Genomic DNA, 16750 nt, shown 5'->3' with positions numbered 1-16750 from the left:
TCAAGTTAGTCATAAACGATAACTGCCGGGTAAGAGAGAGTATCCACTTGAAAAATGGATTTGCCCAAACAAAAATCTGACGTTATCAAAATATCACTAGGATGAACCACTGCAAACTTAAGGTCAAAACACAACTATGATACCCGTAACAAATACATCACCTTAAAATGCATCTCTTGTTTGTTGTAAGCTAACAATAGCAACTGCTGCACAGCAAACACTGTGTTAAGTGTTTCAGCACATAGCAGAGAATACACAATACGTGATATCGTTTTGTTAGTCCAGCATAAGAAATGATTTATTTGACTGAGCTCTGTTAGCCAAAATTCCAAATTCCAGCCATGATCACTCATTTGCATCAGCGAGGTATGAATATATTCACACATTTCAGTACAGACACTTTTCGTTTACCAATCCTTGATAGAGACTTAGAATGTAACTCATATTTCATATTTTCAATTTTTCCAAATATATCATCAACGCTACAAAGGAACCAGTCTCGATTATCCAATGTTACAGATTTCACTTGGTTTTAACGTTAAAAAAGCGGTGAAAATAATGTAGATCACTAAAAATCAGTGGTGACATGCAAAGAGAGTAAGCATGTCCTGTCCTACCGGGTGCATCAGTCATGTTCACAACTGGCACACCAACCCTTAAGCACCTGGGCCCACTTGCACAAAGCGATCTTAGCGCTAAGATGATCATAATTCCCATACTTTAACATTGGCTTACAATAGTCTTAGCGCTAAGATCGCTTTGTGCAAGTGGGCCCAGTCCTAATCGTCATGAACTGCGAACCTGTATTTTGGGGAGGTGATGTGAAATGGGGTTTAACGTCACGTTCAAGATTATTGCATTTATAAAGCGAGTGAGTTAGTGAGTGAGTATGGTTTTACGCCGCTTTTAGCAATATTCCAGCAATATCACGGCGGGGGTCACCAGAAATGGGCTTATATAGCGACGTGCATGCGTGCATGCGCGCTCGTGTGTGTGTGTCTGCTTGTACTAGTCTGAATTAATGCCGATTCTATAGTGCTAACCCACTGAGGTACCGTGCTGCAGTTTAACATGAATACCCCACTCAGGCACAATGTGTTTTGACTCCGAGCCTACCAGTCCTTGTTGCAGCCGCGTTATACCGAGCGCCAGGCAGGGTAACAACAAGTACCATCTTTTAACGTCTTTTGGTATGACGCGGCCGGGAATCGAACCTCAGACCTTTCGCTCTTCTGGCGGACGCTCTACCACTTGACCATGGAGGAGGCCTTCGATACATGGAAAAATGTCAGAATATTGTAGAACCCGACCAAAAAGATACACAAAGGAGATCAAGAGCAATACACACACCATTCTATACGAATAAATACGGACAGAAGTGCATACAAGGTTTGCAAAGTGACATATCGTTAAAAGATGATTCTGTGGGAGCTACAGGGCGGTCGGGTAGCCCAGTGGTTAAAGCGTTCGCTCGTCACGCCGAAGACCCGGGTTCGAATCCCGACATGGGTACAATGTGTGAAGCCCATTTCTGGTGTCCCCTGCCGTGATATTGCTGGAATATTGCTAAAAGCGGCGTAAAACCATACTCACTCACTCACTCACTCACTGTGGGAGCTGCCTACAAGAAACCATGGTCGTGGGTTCGAATCCCGGTTCGTCCGGATACTGTTTCTAGATTTGCCATATTTGAGGGTAATATTATTGTGTAAAGCTATTAAGCAGCTCTGCAAGTTGGAAGTCATTATTAATACAGTTTGTTGTTATATATCCATGCTCGTGGGCTTCCCTAAAGTGGTAACCAACTGACGAGCGTCATGCATTCGGGCTTTCCTCCGGCCCGTGAAGATCCGGGGTAGAATAGGTCTTCAGCAACCCATGCATACCGTAAAAGGCGACTATGCTTGTCGTAAAAGGCGACCAACGGGATCGGGTGGTCAGGTTCGCTGACTTGGTTGATGCATGTCATCGATCCCAATTGCGTGGATGGATGCTCATGATATTAATCACTGGATTGTCTGGTCCAGCTCGATTATTTACAGACCGCCGTCATATAGCTGGAATATTGCTGAGTGCGGCGTTAAACAACAAACCAACCAACCAATCCTCCCACTGAGCTGACACACCATGATAAAACCTGAAATACTGTTAAAAGCGGCGTTTAGTCTATCTCACTCAAAAAGCAGTCGGTTAACTAAGTCTTTGTGTGTAATATTAATCAATGACCATGTGATTGAAAATATGTCTTTGAAATATGAACTTTTAGGAATTACACTTCAATCTGATTGTTCATGGAAAATACGTATCATCGAAATCATTTAAAAAAGTTAGTCCAACGATCAACTGCCTAAGGAGATTTAAATACAGACTAACAAGAAATATACTTGAAATTATGTACACATCTTTTATCCTACTTAACTTCTTCGACTACTGTTTTCATATTTGGGACAACTGTAGAAACGAACAATCTTTGTTACTCGAGAATTTAAATTTGGACACATTGGGGCGGTTCGTGGTACCAGTCATGTCAAAATTTCCAATCTTTAAAAGAACGACAACACCGCTTCAAATTGATTACATTTTACAAAATGAAAAACGGTATGTCACCGGTATATCTCAACGATCTCATTGCAAGTCAAGTCTCTGATAATAGCAATTATAACCTTTGAAATAGATCTAGCGTACAAACAATCAAAATGTAGAACCCAGACCTATGCTCAATCATTTCTTCCGGATACGATTAACCTGTAGAACACTCTCCCCGATGAAGTAACTAATGCTCGCTCATTAAAAGAATTCAATTCCTTAATTAATCGTTTTGATACAATTATTAATAATTTTGACTTAAAATATGGTCATAGATCATGTCGAATTGTCCTTCGGCATGGCTGCAGTGACTTAAACGTTGATAAGTTTAGACGACATGTATCGGACATACCAGACTGCACTTGTGGATATCACTTTGAAGATGCAATTCACTTTTTCTATACCTGTCAAAAGTACGATAATATCAGAAACACTATGTATTTCTACACACATGGGTATGATTTAAAAACGATATTACATGGCAGTAGTTTAGTCAGCAGTTCTACAAGCATGACTATTCTTCAATCAGTTCACGATTTCATCGTCAAAAGCAAAATATTTGAGTAACTTTATTTCATGCATATGGCACCACTTGCTTCAATGTATTGGCTTCATGTATTTCATTCGTGCATTTTAAACCATATATGATGTTTGCTCTTGGGAGGCATTCGCAGACCTCTAGTGTTAATAGCCAACGGGATGTGATATAGCAAGCGCAGGAAGATATTCTGAAGTCTGAGTAAGATGGTTGTAAATGTGTTACCTACTTCTATAATGTCGTCGTTCACATGACGGCTTCCATGTTTAAATCGTGCCGTTCGAAATTTATGTTAGATGATAGGGAGTTCTGCGCCAGAAGCCGACAGGGGCCGTGCATTCTGATTAAGGAATGTCTCGCTGGCGTGGTTACATCAGACTCAAAGGACATCGGACCTCTGTTAACCTGAAATCCGCTGTTTTACTTAATTACTTACTAACTTTGGAGATTTAACGTGCGCTTTCTGACTGATGCGTATTTCGCACACGGGCCCGGCCAGGCCATTTAATGTGTTTCCGAATGGGGTGAAAGTGGTGTGTGCAACCCAAGAGGGGGCCTTAGGGGTTGCTTATATAGAATTTGGGAATTTTGAGATTTGGAATAGATGCCGATGGGATTGGGGAGGAGAACTAAGGGTATCAGTTTCCACCTTTTGTTATCTTATTAATTTTGTTGTCCTTACGTGGACATATAAATGCTCTCTGCTTCATGGCATTCATTCAATGGACAAAATTTACTCCAAAAATCTCTTAATAATACAACAATGGGCTGACAAATGGGGCTTCTCCCTTAACTCAGAAAAAACAACAGGAATAGTATTCAAACATAAAAACATGAAACCCGCCTCCCCAATCCTTCAGTTAAACAACCAAACAATCAAATTTCAAAAACAAATTCTTAGGACTTATTTTCGATGAACATCTCACCTGGGATGCTCACATAAAAAACCTAACAACTAAATGCAGTAAAGACCTAAACACCCTAAGATGCCTAACTGGCTCTAACTGGGGAGCCTCCAAAGATACCCTCCTCTCTCTCTACATATCACTAATTAGATCAAAACTAGACTACGGCTCCGCCATATACAACACCCTAAACAACTCCCTATCTAAAAAACTTGACTCAATACAATATCAGGCTCTCAAGCTAATTACACGCACCCAACATGGCACGTCCTACACTTCACTTCAGGCCTCAACAGGAGAAATGCCACTAAGTCTACGCAGGGAACAGCTAAGCTTAAATTTCAATCAAACCCTCTCATCCAAAACTTAATAAACCAAAATATCAGCCCCCAAAACCAAGCTCTAGCTCGTAAACACCCCTTACTTACCCCAATATCCCAAAGAATAACAAACTACCTAAATGAACACCAAATTAAAAATCTTAAACAAAACTGCAAACAATCAAATATCTTCACCCCTAAACTCAAAATACCCAAAATAGACACAACACTAGCTAGCCAAATAAATAAACAAACCGACCCAAACATAGCTAAAACCACCACACTAGCATACATACACGAAAATTGGCCAAATTGGTGTAACATTTACACGGACGGATCTTCAGATCCGACCTCCAAACACACAGGTTTCGGAGTCCATACCACACAACCAACTAAAACCACACAATCCTTCCGACTCCCAAACAACCAATCAATATTCACGGCAGAACTAATGGGCATTGCCTCAGCCCTCCATAATCAAGAATCCAAAAACCACAAAAAAATCCTAATACTTACCGACTCCCTAAGTGGACTGCAAGCCCTCCAAAACAAAAATACCAAAAACCGACCTAAATTAATAAATCAAATACGTAAAAGGTCCAACGACCTAACTAAGGCAGGCAAACAAATAACCTTCTTGTGGATACCCGCCCACGTAGGAATATACGGTAATGAAAACGCCGATAAGGCAGCCAAACTATCCCTCAAAATCCCAGAAATAAGCTTAAACTTACCCATCTCATAATCAGAAATTAAAAGCGTAAACAAGCAAAAAATCCCCCCAAAATGGCATAACCTATATCTAAACTCAAATAGCCAAATCAAAAAAGTACTCAGCAAACCACTAACCAAACCAAAAATTCTCCATCCATCAAAAAAAATCGACAGAGTAATCACTAAACTCCAAACAGGACACACCAACCTAAATAACCACCTAACAAAAATTGAAAAAAAACACTACAGGTAACTGCCCACACTGCAAACAACTAGAAACCCCAGAACACGCACTCATCCACTGCACACATTACCTAACACATCGAACCGCATTACAAACCACCCTCAATCTAAACAAGGCTCTCACTCTAGAAGCAATACTAAACCCACAAAATAAACTAGAAAACTTCAAGGCCTTAGGCGTATTCTTATTCAAAACGGAACTAATAAAACGCATCTAAAAACACTATAATCTACCAAATCAAAATCACATAAACAAACAAACATCCACCACACCCAGCTCCCTTAGTTCTACTCCCCAACCCCATCGGCATCTATTCCAAATCTCAAAATTCCCAAATTCTATATAAGCAACCCCTAAAGCCCCCTCTTGGGTTGCACAGACCACTTTCGCCCCTTTCGGAAACACATTAAATGGCCTAGGCCTGGCCGGGCCCGTGTGCGAAATACGCATCAGTCGGATTAAATCTCCAAAGTAAGTTAGTAAGTAAGGCATTCATTCACCTGATAAAGGAGTAAGCATATACTCCTAAACGTTGTGCTCCTCATAATAAAGAAGTTGACATCCATAAATTCTCTTACTTAAATGACTGTTCTGCTCATCATTGTTGTGTTACGTTTGCCAGGCAAAGCAGGTATTGTTATCTGTAAGTTAAGCTTGTTGTTTTTTTATTTTGAGTTTGTATCATATTCGTATCGATGCTTCACAACTGTTGAAAAATATCGAGAATGTTTGTATTTGTAGTGTTGTTTGTGTGTGTAAGTTTGGTTATTCAGTGAACGAGAGGAGAACCTGGTCATCATAACATGACCTGTTAAAATACAAAATGCTTTGGTAAAACAGCAGTAGTGTCTCCTACAGCGATGCAGCAATGCGGTGGCATCTCCATTTGACGCGGTGGGGTCGCCTAGAACGCCGTTGCTCTGCGACATAAACATCTTGACATTTCCAACACCCTGATCCATCCATGCGTGTCCAAAGCCTAAACTGAAATGGGCATTTTGGTCGAGGTAGAACAGCATGTTATAGGCTTTTACTGGGTATCGCGTGGATGGAAGAGTCGTTGGTTTTAACCAATAATTTATACAGCGCTTAAGCGAAAATATATACAATGTATGTCTGCCATATTCCCCAAGTACAATACCATTTGGGGTTGAGGATTGAATTCCAATTACGCGTTTACACGCATAAAGATGAACTTTTTCTATTCACTCATATTTTCTATAACCCCATATTTCTGATCCATAAAGTAAAATTGGCATTATATTTGCATAATAAGAAAAAGTATAAATAACAGGGCAGATTATCATATTTTAACAAACTTTGTAAGATTCACATCCACACTTTCGTAGCTTTAACAGATGTCCTCAAAGTCCCAGTAATATTCCAAGGTTAGTATAAGATGAAACTACCTCTATTTGTGCATCTTTGTATCTCCATTTCTCTAATTTCCCACCGCTTTTGAAGAAGAACTTAAGTTATATTTTGATTGACGGACAGTGACCACTTGTCACAATAATTTTCCAAAATATTGATTTGACGTTGAAGATCAATTACCGAATCAGAAAAAAGGACAACATCGTAAGCAAAAAGTAAAAAGAATATTTCTATTAGATCTGGATATTACTGGATGCCATTTTTAGGTTTTGAGTTAATTTCAAGAACAAGTTCATTTCTGAAGAAAGAGAACAAGAACGGGCTTAATACACAACCCTGACGCACTCCCAAAGGGCAATCAAACATACTTGTAAGATTACAACCATCGGTTCGTACACAAGCTTTCACTGATTCGCAAATGGCTTTTAATAATTTTTCCATCTTTGATGCCCACCCATGTTTACCAAATAAGAGCCAAACTTTTTTTGAATGGAATCAAATGCCTTAGCGAAATAAAAAAACAACATGCATATAATTTACCTCCCGTTTTTGTGAGATATTTTGTACTTAAAGCTTGTAAAATGAAAACATTGTCCATTGTAGAATATGCAGCTCTAAATCCTGCCTGTTCTTCAAAAATGTGAACGTTAATCTGCCATTAAGAATCATGGTATATAAAAAACAACTCAGTACAGTTATTCCCCGATAGTTATCAACATTATTCTTATCACCCTTTTTATGCAATGGAACAATGATTGCTTTTGACCATTCCGAAGGAAAAACACCTTTATCATATAGAGAATTGAACAATACAAGTAAATATGGACAAGGATATTATTTGAACATTGAAACATTTCACTAATTACATAATCTGTTCCAGCTGCTTTATTACATTTCAACTTACGAAAATTCTCTTGTATTTCTTCACTGCTGATAAGGGCATTAAATATATCATCAGTGGCCGACTCAACCCAATTAGTACCAGTATATTCCTTAGTTAGTATACTTTCAGTATTCAAGGTGTGTGTATCTTCTTCATAAAAAGTAGATATGTCTGGCTCTGCAATACTGAATAGGTCTTTAAAATACTCGTACCAAGTCTCTAAATTTATGCAATTTTATCCTTACTAGTACCTGATAAAGCTTAAACTTTGTGCCAAAATGTTTTTGGAATCCTTCATTGAATCTATCAATTCAGATTGACGTTTAATTTCGAAATAACTTTTAGCATTCCTACATACAGCTTTATACTTATTTCTTGCAGCAAGATAATGCTGAAGAGACACTTTGTCTTCATATTTACGAAATGCATTGAGATAATGACATCTCTGTTTTTTAAAACATTCACATTTAGCATCATACCAATCTTTAAAACCTGAAAATGGTCGTACACAACGTTTCATACAATCAGCTGATCGCAATAAGATATCTGTGAATAATTTAATCCCGTAATCAATGTCTGTTAAGGCTATGTGTACCGCATCCTGCAATTCTTCATTGAGAGATGCTAACATTTCAATGAATATATACCTCTTATCCTCATTCCATGAAGGTTTAGTACTACTGATCATATGGTAACCTGAACGGGTCTCTGTTGTAGTCTCTGACAGATCAATAGTCGTAGACAGATTAAATGCTATGGGGAGATGTTCTGATTCACCTCTGGATATAATTTCAAAAGACAGAACTTTCTCAAATAACCTGAATGGTCCAATGACATAATCAATTACACTGCATCCATTATGTCAAACAAATGTATAATCACCTTTTTCTTTGTCAGTATCACATCGACCATTTAGAATGTGCAAATTCAATAATCGACGCACACCAATTACAGATTTTCCAAATTTGTTAGGTTGCTTGTCAGAGGAGAACCCAGGTCTGTCAAAACCATCTGATAGTAGTTCCGTTATTAAATTATCATCATCTGTTAAATGTCTGAAATTATCATCAGTATATTCATCAAGTCGTCCAGTTCTAGCATTTAAAACGCCAGAAAGTATAGTTTCAACAGATGGCAAGTTAGCCGTCAAATCTATATGAGGGTCTAAGACGAGTGTCAGTTCCATTTTTCGAACGCTTATCGTCATACCATCTTGACCCTTCTGGCTGAACATATGCATAGATACACAATACATGTTTTCCACACGAAAACAGTTTATTGTCAAACAGCGTAAAAATGGCATTTTCAAAGTACCAGACAAATTTGATATATTTTGAAAGGTTATCTCTTGTTAGCTGTGATAGCTTGATACCGGGTAAATGAAAGCATTTATATCCTGAAAGGGAAAAATCAGTATTATCTTTTTCATTTGACCAAGTTTCTGATAGGTGGATGATACTGAAATCGCTGATGAAGTTAATGAACTCATCATCTTTCATCTTATTGTGCAAACCTGAGATATTCCATGTCCAGTCGACACATTGTTGACAGGTTTAATGTCCACCGACGGTGACGTGAGGCGGGTATCCCTATGGGTGAGTAGACCCCTGTCATGTTGTTCTGAAGAGTTGTGTTCCATTATTGGCAAACGTGGAGTCTTGTATAGGGGGCATATCCACAACTACAAGTTTCCCATTTTTGTAAAAACCCCTCTTCCCATCCTTAGCTAGAGATTTCAGTTAATTCCGCTGTGATGCAGTTAGATCGTTTGATATTCCCATTTGTTTAGCTTGTAATTGTTCTCTTTTCTTTAAGGCCCAAATCTTCACTAATGCTATCTCATACAGATAATGATTACTCACTGAACTGTGAATTCATCAAGAACTATAAATATGTACAAGATACATTATGTTTCTAATAAATCAAATTAGGAATGCATTCTACAATATACATTATTTCTAACCGCAATAATTAGAAACCATCCATATATACAACATCATAAATGAATAACCAACTAACTGTAAGTATGAATTAATGCCTTCACATATCCAAATCCTCACATGATGAGAAACTTTTACGTCAATCCGAGTATAAGATCTATCCTAGTATAAGAACTTTCCTTGTGAGATGAAAGTAGCATCGCATTTGTAAAATTTAACATCTAAACATTGCTGCAGCTATGGCCAGCTTGGCCTATCAACAAGACAATAGTTTAGGCCGGGGCTCGCTGAGGCAAAGAAAGTCAAAAGCATGCAGTGTGACAATTAGTCACAGAGCTATGGATTGAATGTTTAAGGTATAAACTACTGAGGTATAGAACATAACTAATATTATAACTAATAATATATTCTTATAATGCAAATATCGTCGTAAACTAATTAGTCAAAGTGGTAACAAGGCCATATAACCTACTACTAACTGATAAATCTTAACTCAAACTTATGTACATATGTTAGACTTGGGCCTGTCACATGTCCACTAAATGCGGTCACCTCTGCTCTGTATCAATCAGCAGAAACGTCTATTTATTCAATGATTTTACAACTTCATTTCAGCCTTTGTTTGTAGGTAGGCAGTACTTTAATGGAATGTACAGGTATTTTCTGACAAAAGCATTTAAAAAAAGGATGGGAGTTTTGTTGACAAATAAACAATTTGTCAAATCATTCTATGTGTGAAAGTATCAATACCCTCATATCAAATTCCGGATGTGAACTAAAAAGCAATCTGTGCACCGTCCTGTGCCATCATGCAGACAAAATTATTTCCCTTGAACAGATGGGTGGGTTCCAAAATCAGATTGGTTGGTTGGTTGGTTTGTTGTTTGACGCCGCACTCAGCAATATTCCAGCTATATGACGACGGTCTGTAAATAATCGAGTCTGGACCAGACAATCCAGTGATTAATACCATGAGCATCGATCCACACAATTGGGATCGATGACATGCATCAACCAAGTCAGCGAGCCTGACCACCCGATCCCTTTAGTCGCCTTTTACGACAAGCATAGTCGCCTTTTACGGCAAGCATGGGTTGCTGAAGACCTATTTTACCCCGGATCTTCATGGGTCTCCAAATTCAGAGAGGACAATAATCGAAAATCAACTTCATGGTATACATATACACTATCTGTAGACGCACGAACAGTTCGAATGACGTTCTGTGCAGCCAAGACGCCACAGGCAAGTAGAAAAAAGCTTCCCCTACACGCCTTTGTCTGACTTGACGGACGGTACAGCAGTGGCATATTTTGGTGTGTACAACTGCTCTCATCACTATGTGGACAATGGGATCGGTCACAGCATCATCTATGAAACATGTGAATCTTACATTGGATTTTCGGTCACTAACGTGTTTTTTAAAGGTGAACTATGTATGAATGTACATAGCAAAGGAACCGTGTTTACATAACCGAAACTGAACACCATAAAGAGGTGGGAGAAACCCGCTGTCCCGTTGCTATTGGTTGCTGGTGACGTAGAATCGAACCCGGGTCCTGCTGATGGGGATTTCGCAAGATTAGAATCCGCCAATCAGATTAATGAACCAGAACAAGATCATTAAGAGATGTAAGCTCTTTAAGAGAAGACGTGTATTCAATCAAGGTAGGGGTATGTGAACAAAGAACAGAAGTCAGTGTAAACAGAGAAGAACAGGCTTTTCTCAGGCTAGATGTGGAAGAAGTGTCTAACCATGTGGATGAACTGTATTACTGGACTGACAGTGACCTAAAGTCTTGAGAAGAAAACCAGAAGGATATGATCGTATTTGGGGTACCAATAGGGAATGCAGACTTCTCACAAAGTATGTAATGAAAAGATACTTGACATTTTTAATGGAGCCAGAGATAAGAATCCTACATATGAGGAGGTTCTTGCTGAAAGAGACAAAGAACGTATACATACATAAACCCCGCCACCTTGTGAAAATTGCGCCCTGGGATGACAGAATCCAAATACTTGGCCTCAGTAACAGAAATGGGATATGGAGTTGCTTACGACTTAACATACTCCAAGTGACAAGACCTAGTCAGGTAAGGTTGTGAAAATTCAGAAAAGAGTTAAACTTTGCTTTATTGACAATGGAGGGGCTGTTAGGCTTGGATGTCTGATTTTGGTGCGGAAGACAATCTCGTATTGTTTGAAACATTACTATTCCATATACTATTGTATGGATCAGACATTAGGGGCCTAGAACGAAATTGATGTTGCCATATTAAATAAAATGACGTGAAATATTAAGTGACCTTGGGGCTGAATTCTGTTTAATCAGTAATGTAATATGTGCTGTATATATAAACAGCATATTGCATTGCGAATATATCACAAACACCTTCTGGAGACATAACTGCAAAAGCTAACGTTTGGATAGGCACCATCATGTTCATAAACTGAATTACATGTTCGACAAAATATGAATTAAATATGCCAAGCTGGAATACATATTGATTTACCGGCAACAAACAGTATGATTTGGTACAAGTTTCAATGTGTTGTAATACACAGTATGCTTCATACAAAATGCTATTTCACAAAGAATGCAATGTAAATATATACACCCATGTTGCTAAGAACAACCAACACCTTAGGTAGCAACCAGCCGTGACGCATTTCATTACCACTATCGTTAATAGGTGAGGTGAAATTGGGTTTAACATCGCGTCCAAGATTATTGCACTTATATAACGACGTGCGTGCACGTGTATGTGTGTGTGTGGCTGCTTGTACTAGTCCGGACTGATGCCGATTTATAGTGCTAGCTCACTGAGATACCATGCCGCAGTTTAACATGAATACCCCACTCAGACACAGTATACTGACTCCGATCCGACCAGTCCTTGTTTTAGCCCCTTAATCGAGGGGTTTATAGGGACCTCAATATCAGCTGTGAATGGGAACATGGACATGTGGAGATATCAGCTGAGAAGGATGACAGTGTTTTCAAGGTAATGGAGCAAATTCTAAAACGTCACAATAAATATATTGCTCTCACTGAAAGAACTAAAAGTCCAGCAGGGCTACGATCAAAGTTACAGGCGTTCAAGAAACGGTTCTTTCAAAAAGAGTCCAAAAAATGAAAGTTGTCAATGCCTATTTTTGTTCTTGCAACCAATTAAATGTATGAACTATTTAACATTGTTGTTTCGAAATGCCAGTCAAAAGTATATATTGTTATCCACAACATAAGCTGCTTGTTTTGATATTTTCCGCTTTCTTCATGTTTGTATTGATGCTTCCTAAACTCCTGTAAAAAAAACAATAAAATTTGTATTGTCAGATCCACATTGTTGTATTTTGTGTTGTTTCTGTTGAGGTGTGGATATTCTGTGGTCACGAAACTTGCTTCGACAGCTCAACTATTCTTAAATTCCTATAATATATCGGTAGTTCATTATTAGTATTGAAAATATAAAGGCTGCAAACTGAATTTTCACACCACTGTCTTTGGGCACCAAATATTCCAAAACGGACTCTACATCCCAAGAAAAGTTAAATTACTTGAGGACGACTTGGACCTCAAATAAATAAGTATTCACGAAGGCAATAGAGATGTTGACAATATCATAAACGTTTCACAAGACATGTGTGCAGGCGCGCGTGCGTGCTTGAATGTGTGTGTGTCAAGACAGATATAATATATTTGAACGCATTGTGTCCATGAGAGTTGTTTAGTAACCTTACAATGAATTCTATAAAACTTTTCATACTGTGAAATTAGGGATAATGTATATCCAGTCCGAAGCTGTACCGGAGGTAAAGAAGTGACATAAAATATCAATAAGGCTAGATAATGTAATCACCAAGAAAATTCATGCAATGCTATGTATAATCATACTACAGACATAAGGCTGTCAGGTATTCCAACACTTTTATTGAAGCATAGCTTTTACAGGCCCACCAAAAAACAAACAGCAACTATAGAATATGTACACACTTCAAAAAGAAATAACCACACTTTTACAAACAAAACAATCCCCATCAAGTTTGGATCCGTTAGGATCCTGGGTAGAATAGATCTTCAGCAACCCATGCTTGCCGTAAAAGGTGACTATGCTTGTCGAAAGAGGCGACTAACGGGATCGGGTGGTCAGGCTCGCCGACTTGGTTCATGCATGTCATCGATCCCAATTGCGTGGATCGATGCTCATGATATCAATCACTGGATTGTCTGGTCCAGAGTCGATTATTTAGAGACCGTCGTCATATAGCTTGAATATCGCTTAGTGCGGCGTAAAACAACCAACCAACCATAAAATTTGCATTTTAATGATAAGACCCCGGCACATTTTCAATGGAACGGGACTCAGTAATCACGCAGATCTCTACAAATGGTTACATCTACCTACATGTGGTTACATCTACCTACATGAATATGCATACCAAACCACCTACCTAGCCACAATACTCCCCATAGGAAAAGAATGCAACACATGTATATTACGCTTGCATAGAGAGGTTACAGAATGGCTAAATTGCTGACTGCACGGCGAACCGCGGCGCCTTAGACGACTGGGCCACCCGTGCCCCGTGGTGTTGGAAAGGGGACATTTAGACGCACAGAGAACAATATGCCAAGCTACCCGTGGTACCAGTCACGAGTATCTATACTCTGAAACTAACCTTACACCCTTTTCCAAAAGACGTCATTCTCATCGATTAAAAACATTTTACAAATGCTTAACAAGTTGGCCATTGAATATCTGTGTGATCCTGCTCCTCCTAAAGTTTCAGTGAGCGCACTTTAAAATTGAAGAACGTCTTCACAGCTCCAGAATGTTAATGCTAGAATAGCTAAATACTAAAAATCATTTTACCCGACACAGTACCAATGTGGAACGACTTACCGGATAATGTTTTGTCCAAAAAATACTGTATATGACTTTACTAAATGTATCACCACAACAGAAAATCCTAACATATTTGGCTTTGACTTACACTATGGTGCCCGTTTCTGTCCAATTATCCATTCCCGCCTCAGGTTAGGATGCAGTGATTTATATGCACACAAATATCACAGACATATTCATGAGTCTACCACCTGCTCCTGTCGATATCATTAAGAGGATACTACTAAATCAATCATTTAGCTGTTTGGATGTATTTAAGAGGTATAGGTGTACAAGCATATTTGTGTATATACGTACATGTGCATGGATGCACCGGTTTGATTATGTACCGATATATGTATGTGTGTGTCTGTGTGGGACTTATATACTCACACCATCCTATTTGCAACTGAAGGTACAATTAATCTACAATTATTTTTTGTGTACAGTTTACTCTTATCAATTATTAAATGTCCTTTGTAGGAAGAAGTGTTTAAATAGGCTTTGCCTGTTCACCAATCCAATTCCTTTTTTTCGTAAAATATATTGTTTAAATCAATTGGAGAAATGAGTACTGAAACAAATTCTGAAATGTCACGACGCATACAGTGATCTCAACAAAAGCACTGGAAGCACACCAGGGCTAAGATCTAGGTTACAGGCGTTCAAGAAATGGTTATTTAAATATGAGTCGAAGAAATAAGCCTAACATTGAAGCAACAGATAATCTACAATTCAAAACTACAATTAATATTTCTAAATTTACTTTAAACGATGTGGAATCCTCTCAGTGGGGCAACAGTGTTACATGCCTTTCTCCCCTTCGAAGATACAGCCACTAACTGCCTTAGTTGCTGTACCAACCTGATCTCTCATTGCTGTTCTATTATGTTTTTTGTAGATGGAACACTGGCCTTAAGTACAGAAATACAGAATTGAACTTGAAGTGCTTATGGAAATATGTACAGAGCGAGAATTGTTTGGTACAAAACTGTCATTAAACGGTTTCATCTTCACAATATCGAAGCAATTGTAGCAAATTAAAGTCACAAATTCAACTGAAATGTATATATCGGTCTTACAAGACAAATCATTAATAAGATCTTTTGGTAAATTTAGATTTTCATTGTATAATTTAGATATGTGTCGTAGATTTAAGGATACTAGTTTTGTTAATATTGTATGTTCCCATTGTGACAGAGATGAAATTGAAGATGAATTCCACGTCTTGTGTAAGTGTAACAAGTATTCTAGATTGACTGTTACCTTGGGTAAGCAGTTAGTCATAGCGGCTCTGTGCCTCATCCTAATTAGCAGTATCACAGCACAGCTTACTATCTGTAGACTTCAATGCAAGAGTTAACGTTTTGTTATAGTGACATGATATATAAAAATGTTGGAAATATGCTTCAGCTACATCCTTTGATGCCACGTATCACACACATGTCAAAGGATGAACACCATTTTTGTCTAGAACAGTCGGAAATATTTCTTAGGGTATGAAGTTATTTGTATCTTGCAATACATGGTTGGTGATCATTGACGTTTGCGAACTGGTTTTCCTTATTGCAAAGGTTTATTTCCACGAGGTACTACCTTCAAACAACCTGCGTGAAGACAGTCAACACATAGTCACACTCAACTGAAAGTATATCACGCCTAACAGTGTATCACACTAACTGATCCAAACTACTAGAATTAGCAATCACACCAATAGCAGATCGCTGACAGTTGTCAAAGTAGCACATTACAGCAGTTACTATGGGTACACCTGCAGTAAATGTCAGGCCGCAACTCTGCACATTGAATTGCGGCGCCTTAGACGACTGGGCCACCCGTGCCCCCTGAAAAATTACAATGAATCTGAAATGTCTATGATTAATTTTATCAACTCGCAACACATACATCATTCTTTTCATTTCAGTGGCTACGTAAGTATAACATATTTCATTATCAGATTCAAGAAGATGTAATTTCTGTATATTGACGTGACACTATATTCTGTAATATCAAGTGTACGTTTGGCCCATAATGTTTTCCTAATTGCAAAGTTTTGTTTCCGTAATATACTAGCTTCACACAAGCTGCGTGAACACATTCATCACAGCGTGATGCTCCATATACAAGTACATTCTAAATAACGCCTAACAGTGTATCACAGATCCCTATTATTAGCACGGCCACACAGTGAGCGGACGCTGACCGTTTGCATTTCAAAGTAGCACATGACAGCAGTGACTATGGGTACACCTGCAGTAAAGGTCAGGCATAAACCAGGTCAAGTTAGAGGGGACAAAATCAGACATTCCTGACAGCATAACTGAGAAAAAGAGGAGCAGCCGTGAAAACAATGCTATAA

The sequence above is a fragment of the Haliotis cracherodii genome, unplaced genomic scaffold (assembly GCF_022045235.1).
Source record: "Haliotis cracherodii isolate W230 unplaced genomic scaffold, xgHalCrac1.p SCAF_12, whole genome shotgun sequence".
NCBI lineage: Eukaryota > Metazoa > Mollusca > Gastropoda > Lepetellida > Haliotidae > Haliotis > Haliotis cracherodii.
The sequence above is the reverse complement of the archived record's forward strand: the minus strand, read 5'-3'. Positions refer to the sequence as shown.